Genomic DNA, 7,549 nt, shown 5'->3' with positions numbered 1-7,549 from the left:
GAGATGAGCGGTGTATGCCAATGTTTCTGGTCAAGACCCTGCATGAGGACTGGGAAGATTGTTAGTATATTACTAGTATCTAGACTAGGAAGTAAAGCATGGAGCAAAATGGGAACAGGATAATGGGAAGATGGAAGCAGAGGGTGTGTTATAGACAATAGACAATAGGCGTAGGAGTAGGCCATTTGGCCCTTCAAGCCAGCACCGCCATTCATTGTGATCGTGGCTGATCATCCACAATCAGTGTCCAGTTCCTGCCTTATCCCCATAACCTTTGATTCTGCTATCTTTACGAGCTCTATCCATCTCTTTCTTGAAAGCATCCAGAGACTTGGCCTCCACAGCTTTCTGGGGCAGAGCATTCCATATATCCACCACTCTCTGGGTGAAAAAGTTTTTCCTCAACTCTGTTCTAAATAGCCTACCCCTTATTCTTAAACTGTGCCCTCTGGTTCTGGACTCACCCATCAGTGGGAACATGCTTCCTGCCTCCAGCGTGTCCAATCCCTTAATAATCTTATATGTTTCAATAATATCCCCTCTCAGCCTTCTAAATTCCAGAGTTATTTAATTCCATTCTAATTCCAAATTAAAGCCCAGTCGCTCCAGTCTTTCAACATATGACAGTCCTACCTTGTGAACCTACGCTGCACTCCCTCAATAGCAAGAATGTCCTTCCTCAAATTTGGAGACCAAAACTGCACACACTACGTCTTACCAGGGCCCTGTACAACTGCAGAAGGACCTCTTTGCTCTTATACTCAATTCCCCTTGTTATGAAGGCCAGCATGCTATTTGCTTTCTTCACTGCCTGCTGTACTTGTTGGGACAGAGGGTGGTAGGTGATAGGTGAAAACGCAAGCTTCCCAAATAGGACGTGTATTGTCTTATAAATTTATGTTTGGCCTATCTTTAACAATGGAGAAGGAAAAGATGGGAGAGATCAGTGTGGGAGTAAGAAAGAGAGTTAAAATGACACATGTCTGGAAGCTCAAAATGCCCATTGTACAGAGCACAGGTGATCTGTAAAAGTCATCTATTGAACACTTGATATTACCAGTGTAGGAGAAGCCACATCACAAGCACCCAATGGAGTAGACCAGGTTGGAAGAGGTGCAAGTGAACTTCTGCCTCAATTGGAAGAAGTGTTTTGTTTCCTGATTGGTGGTAAAGAGACTGGTGTTACCCCATCTGTAGTTGCCAGGGGATGGGGAAGGTGGATTGGGAGTGATGAGAAGAGTCCTGAGGAAAGCAGAAAGGGAGGGAAATAGTGGAAGATGTGACTGGTGGAATAGTTTTGAAACTGTCAAATGGGGAAAGAGATGTGTTGGATGCTAAGGCTGGAGGGGTGAAACTGAAGAAGGAGGATGTTGTAGAAGCAGAATGTCTCATCTTGAAATCTGATGCAGTGGAGACTGAGAAAAAAGGATGACATTCTTACTGGAGTCAGGCTGGAGGAGGTATCGTTGAGGTAACTGTGGGAGCTGGTGCGTTTATAGATGAGGTCAATGACAAGTCTATCTCCATAGGTGGAGATAGAGATCCAGAAAAGAAAAAGTGTCAGATCAACCAGGTGAAATTGAGTGCAGGGTGGCAGTTGATAGTGAAGGTTTTGAAATTGACAAATTGTGTACAAGTGCTGGAACCATCACTCCAACTTCCAGAAAAGCATCCACTTATGTAAAAGGCAAGCAATAGGTACTAAATGTAATGTTTTCTATTAATATTTCTCAAACACCAACATAATCTATAACATATCTAAATAATGTTACCTAAAATCATATTACCTTACAAATGCAATGCAAAGATGGATGTGAAATTGATAGATATTGTGTTATTTTATAGCTGCTCCCAAAAAAAGATTAAATATCAGACTATATGTGGCACAGCTAGTCTACTCATCTCGGCCCAATGACTTGGGTTAAATCCTGACCTCAGATGTTCTCTGTTGACTTCTCCCAGGTTCTAATTTCCTACTACCTCCCTAAAACATGCAGTTTGGGAGGCTAATGGACAATTATAAATTGTCCATAGTTAAGTGGCAGAATTTGGAAGGAGTTTTTGGGAAGGTGGGAAGATTAAAATGGGATTGGTGTAGGATTAGTGGTCCAGGAAAGGAAAAGGAATGGCACAAACTTTACCCAATATTTTGTGCAATGAAGGTGCTCTTAGTGCACATCCAAAAATTAAGTCCCTTTTCTCCTAATCCACTCAGTTCTAAAACCACCGATACTCCCAATATATCCTATAATCCTGTTTCTTTCCCCTCCTCCACCCACGCCATCTGCCTACCACCAAGACAGTTCTCCCACTGAGTTTCCTCCAACCCCCACTATTCCCATCTGCCCACCTCACCTCCCTTATTTGTTCCGTGCTCTCCTTTCTCATTAAAGTCCATCATCTGCTGCTCTTTATTGCTTCCAATCACCTCTCAGCCTATTACACTGTTTCAACTCTCCCCACAGCTCCCCCCCCCCCGCCAATCCATCACCCATTCTCGCCCTGATCGATCTAACACTTGTCAGCTCAAAAATACATTTTGATAATGTGTTTTTGGGCTGACTGAGTGATCTGGCACTTTTGTCAGAGTATGTGGCCTAATTGCAGAGCTTGAACCCACGATCAGCTCTGTTACTCACTGATTAAAGCGTCAAGCAAGATTGAAATCAACGAGGATGAGAGCGGAAGTCAATCGGGTGTTTAGTCGTCTGCCTGGGTTTGACCAGACTCTCTCCCCCTCTCGCTCGCTTCTGCCAGAGGAAGGTGCAGGACTCTTGGGTCTTGGAAAGGTTTGATCGGCGCAGTTTGTGGATTGAACTTGTCTGTAGAGGACTCTGCAATTTATGTGTTCTGTGTTTTTGGTTACTCCATTTTTATATTGCTAATTTGCACAGTATTGATTGGGGCATTTCGACGTGGACTGGTTCTGCAGCCTGCAGTCAACGAAAAACACAGCGCTAAATTGAACTGAATTGAACTACACTGCACATTCCTAATCTGTTTCAAGGACTCTGGGGTTTGATGTTTAATATTTTGTGTGTTATATACTTGTTTTTTTTTTGCAGTTTGCGCGATTTGTTCTTTTTCTGGATGTTAGGTGTTTGATGTTTTCTTTGAACAGATTCCATGGTTTTCTTTGCTTCGTGGCTGCCTGGGGGAAGACGAATCTCAGGGTTGTATACTGCATAAGACTTTTGATAATAAATGTTCTTTGAATTTTGTTTCATTACTTCTCCTCACCTCCATACTATTTCCCCTGCATCTTTCTGTCTAGATGAAGGTCTCCTTCCAAAATGTCAACATCCATTCCCCTCCACTGATGCTGCCTGACCTGCTAAATTCCTCCAGCACTTTGTTTCTTTTTTGCTCTAGATACCAATATTTACAGTTTCTTGTGTCTTCATGCTGCCCTGTCTTCTCATTACCCAGTACCTGACACTGCTGTGACAATGTGTACTGAGTCACAGTAAAGCTCAACACAGCCCATAAATGGGGACATCTCCCAGCAGGGTGCCTGCATACAGCTTCAAATCCATTTTGTAATTCATCTTCTTCACTCCACCTAAATGGGTCACCACAGCTTTCAATACTGACTTATTGCCAGTTCCTCTGCAACACACACAAAATGCTGGAGGAACCTAGCAGATCAGGCAGCATCTATGGAAATGAATAAAAAGTTGCCGTTTCAGGCCAAGACCCTTCATCAGGATTGGAAAAGGAGGGAAAGTAGTAGTAGGCAGCCATTGATCCCAGGGGATCATGGGTTTGCACCTCTGGTGGATAGTGTCCTCTCTAGGGTGGAAGCCTGGGCAGGAAGATTTGAAGAACTGGCAGTGGGTTCCCCCTCTCCACATCACTGATATAGTCCAAGGGAAGGGCAAGCGCCGATACAGCTTGGCACTAGTATTGTCACAGAGGTTGCCAGAGTGAAGTTGTAAACAACATCAAACTGCCTTAGGGATCCCGGCTCTAGATTTCTTCCTCAGGGTTTACTCCTGAAGCCTTTGCCATGTGTGGATATGACCGCAAGACAATGGAAATTTAAAATCAGAGTTTTCCTTCTCCTAGGTGGACTGCGTCCAAGGTTGGCAAGTCCCACCTGCTCAAAGAAAGACTATTTATAGGAAAAACATAAGTAAACTTTGAGAGATTGACCTGATTTGTAAATTTTGCATGGAAAGGTGAAGTTTCTACCACTGATAGTAGAGAAACAGAAAGACGGCAGAATAAGAAGGTGGGGGAGGGGAATGATGTAAGAAGCTAGGAGCTGATAGGTGGGAAAGGTAAAACGTTGGTGAAGAAGAAGAGGGTTAGGGATAGGAGAGCAGAGTTAACCATGGGAGAAACTGAACGAGGAGGGGGCACCAGGGGGTGGTGATAGGCAGGTGAGAAGAAGAGAAGAGGTAAGAATAGGGCCAGGGTGGGAAATTGAAGAAGGGGAAAGGGGAAAATTACCAGAAGATGGAGAAATTGATATTTATGTCATCAGGCTGGAGGCTACCCAAATGCAATATGTGGTGTTGCTCTTCCAATCTGAGAGTCGCCTCATCTGGTCGGTAGAGGAGGCCATGGACTGACAAGACAGAGCGTGAATGGGGATTGGAGTTAAATTGTTGGCCACCAGGAAATCTGTTTTGTGGATGGAACAAAGGTGCTCAACAAAGTGGTCACCCAGTCTATGCCAGGTCTCACTATTGTAGAGAAAGTTGCAATCAGAAGCACCAGAAACAGTAGACAAGCCAACAGATTTGCAGGTGAGGTGTTTCCTCATCTGCAAGGACTTCTTTAGAAAATTAGAAAGTTTTTCACAAGAACAAGCCATTCGGCCTAACAAAGCTTGCCAGATTCTTATTCATGTATTCTGCTGAAACAACTATTGAGTTTAGATTTGAAAGTCTCTTAGATACTACACAACTAGGTAGTTTGCTCCATGTGTCAAACTCGCTGTGTAAAGAAATGCTTCCTGATGTTAGTCTGAAATCTCTCTTTAACCAGTCTCCACCTATGGCCCCATGTCCTTGATGATGGATTAATTTTAAAGTAGCAGCTTACTTATACCTTAATGATTTTGAATATTTCTATCATGTCTCCTCTCATTCTACATTTACTTAGACTAGAAATCTTTCTTCATAGTTCATACCCTGCAGACCTGTAGTAAGTCCAGTCACTCTTTTCTGAACTGTCTCCAATGCCTTCATCTCCCTCATAAAATATGGAGACCAAAATTGTACCCAGTACTCAAGGTGTGGCCTCACAAACACATTATACAGCTTAAGGAGAACTTCTCTAGACTTGAACTCCACTGAGCACATAACATAGCCCAACCTTCTATTAGCCTTCCTAATTGCTTCTGTGCATTGTCTAAATGTTGAGAGTGCTGAGTCTACCAGAATGCCTAAGTCCTTCTCATACAGTGCAACTTCTAACGTAAGACCCCCCATTGTATATTAATATCTAATATTTCTACTTCCTATATGGAATATTTTGCATTTACTTACATTAGGTTTCATCTGCCCACATCTGGATATTGTTTGGATCTAACTGCATTCATTCTGCTACCTTTATGTTACCAGCCCATCCCTCTAATTTTGTGTCATCTGCAAACTTTAGTAGATTACTTGTTATATGCTTATCCAAATCATTAATGTAAATTAGAAACAGCAGCAGCCCCATATCTGATCCCTGTGGAACCCCACTTTTAACATCTTCTAAGTGTGAAAATGATCCTCTCTCTGTAACTCATTGTTTTCTGTTTTTGAGCCAGTTCTGCACCCATTTGCATGCCTTACCATGAATCCCTACCTCCTGTACTTTGATTGTTAACCTCTTCTTAGCTACCTTGTCAAATGCCTTCTGGAAGTCCAAGTAAGTGACATCAACTGCTCTATTGTTATCATAAATTTCATTTGCCTCTTCATAGAACTCCAGCATATTAGTAAAATATGATTTCCCCTTTCTGAACCCATGCTGGCTTTCTGCTAACATGCCTGTTCTTATCAACTGCTTTTCCATCTCATTCTTTATTAGTAGTTCCATTATCTTACCTATGATACACGTTAAACTTACTGGTCTATAGTTACCAGGGTCAGTGCAATCACCCTTCTTAAATACCAGGAAAATGTTAGCCCATTTCCAGTCCTTGGGCATTTCACCAGTCTTTACTGACTTTTGAAAAATATATGTTAGGTGTTTGTACAGTATATATAATCACAGACCTCTTTTAAGTACCCTTGGATACATGTTGTCTGACTCCAGAGATTAATTAACTTTCAGCCTTTTCAGCTGAAGCCAGGACTTCACTTTCTAGATCTCTAAGTCACTTAAAACAACCTTGTTTTTCTCTACACTTACTGGCATATTGCTAACATCTTTGCAGCTGAATACTTTAGCAAAATGTGAGTTCAGAGTTTCTCTGTCTGTTTTATTTTTTTGAATGATGATGTTTTCTGCACACATGCCTCTGAAATGTTTTCCTTCTTCTCAAAACTTAATGGATAGAGCTGATGCTGCATCACCAAAGTTTCAGCTTTGGAACCAGAGTGCCAACCACTGATATACCACCGTCAAAAACGTTTACTATGCCATCTCACAACTGCATCTTGGAAAGTCCAATCACCTGGTTGTACGTCTTCCAGTGTGCAGGCAAGGAAGACCCCAGCACCAGTGGTGAAGACCAAGAAGGTATGGTTAAGGGAGCTGGAGGAGGACTTACAGGATTGGTTTAAATTGGTGGACTGGACAATATTCGTTTTCAGATCTGAATGACTATGCCACAGTTGTCAGTGACTTTATCAAGACTTATGTGGATGAGTGAACATACCCAAACCAGCAGATTCGTAGTCTGCTGAGAGCTAGATCACTGGCTTTCAAGACCAGTGATACAGAACTATACAGAAGTCTAGGTACGACCAACAGAAGTCTATTTTAAGAGCAAAAAAAAGAGAATTCCAATTGAAGTTAGAGACTAATTTGGATGCACGTCAACCCTGACAGGGTTGTAAGCCATTACTTCCTTCAAGGCAAAGCCTAACATCGCAAATGACTGTGACACCTCACTCAGAGAGGCTGCTGGATATTTTCAAGGAGAGAATGAACAGCCAAGAGTCATGGCGCACATTGGCACCAATGACATACGTAGAAAAGGGAAAGAGGTCCTACGTAGTAAATATATAGAGTTAGGAAAGAGGCTGAAGAGAAAGACCTCCAAGGTAGTAATCTCCAGATTACTCAGGCTGCCATGGGCTAGTGCAGGTAGGAATAGGATGACAGCATGGATGAATGTGTGGCTGAGGAGATGGTGCAGGGGGACATCTCCCTGAATTTTAAGTTCTTGGACCATTGGAACCTTTTCTGGGGAAGGGGTGACCTGTACAAGAGGGACAAGTTACACCTGAACTAGAAGGAAACCAATATCTTGGCCGGGAAGTTTGCAAATGCTACTTTGGAGGGTTTAAACTGGTTTTGCAGGAAGCTGGTAAGTGGGGCATCAGGCTAGTAAGTAAAGGATCATTCAGGCCAAATCGAAATAACAGATGTGATGGGTTGGATA

This window comes from Mobula hypostoma, chromosome 7 (genome assembly GCF_963921235.1).
Source record: "Mobula hypostoma chromosome 7, sMobHyp1.1, whole genome shotgun sequence".
NCBI classification, from domain to species: Eukaryota; Metazoa; Chordata; class Chondrichthyes; order Myliobatiformes; family Myliobatidae; genus Mobula; species Mobula hypostoma.
This window is presented reverse-complemented; position numbering follows the sequence as displayed.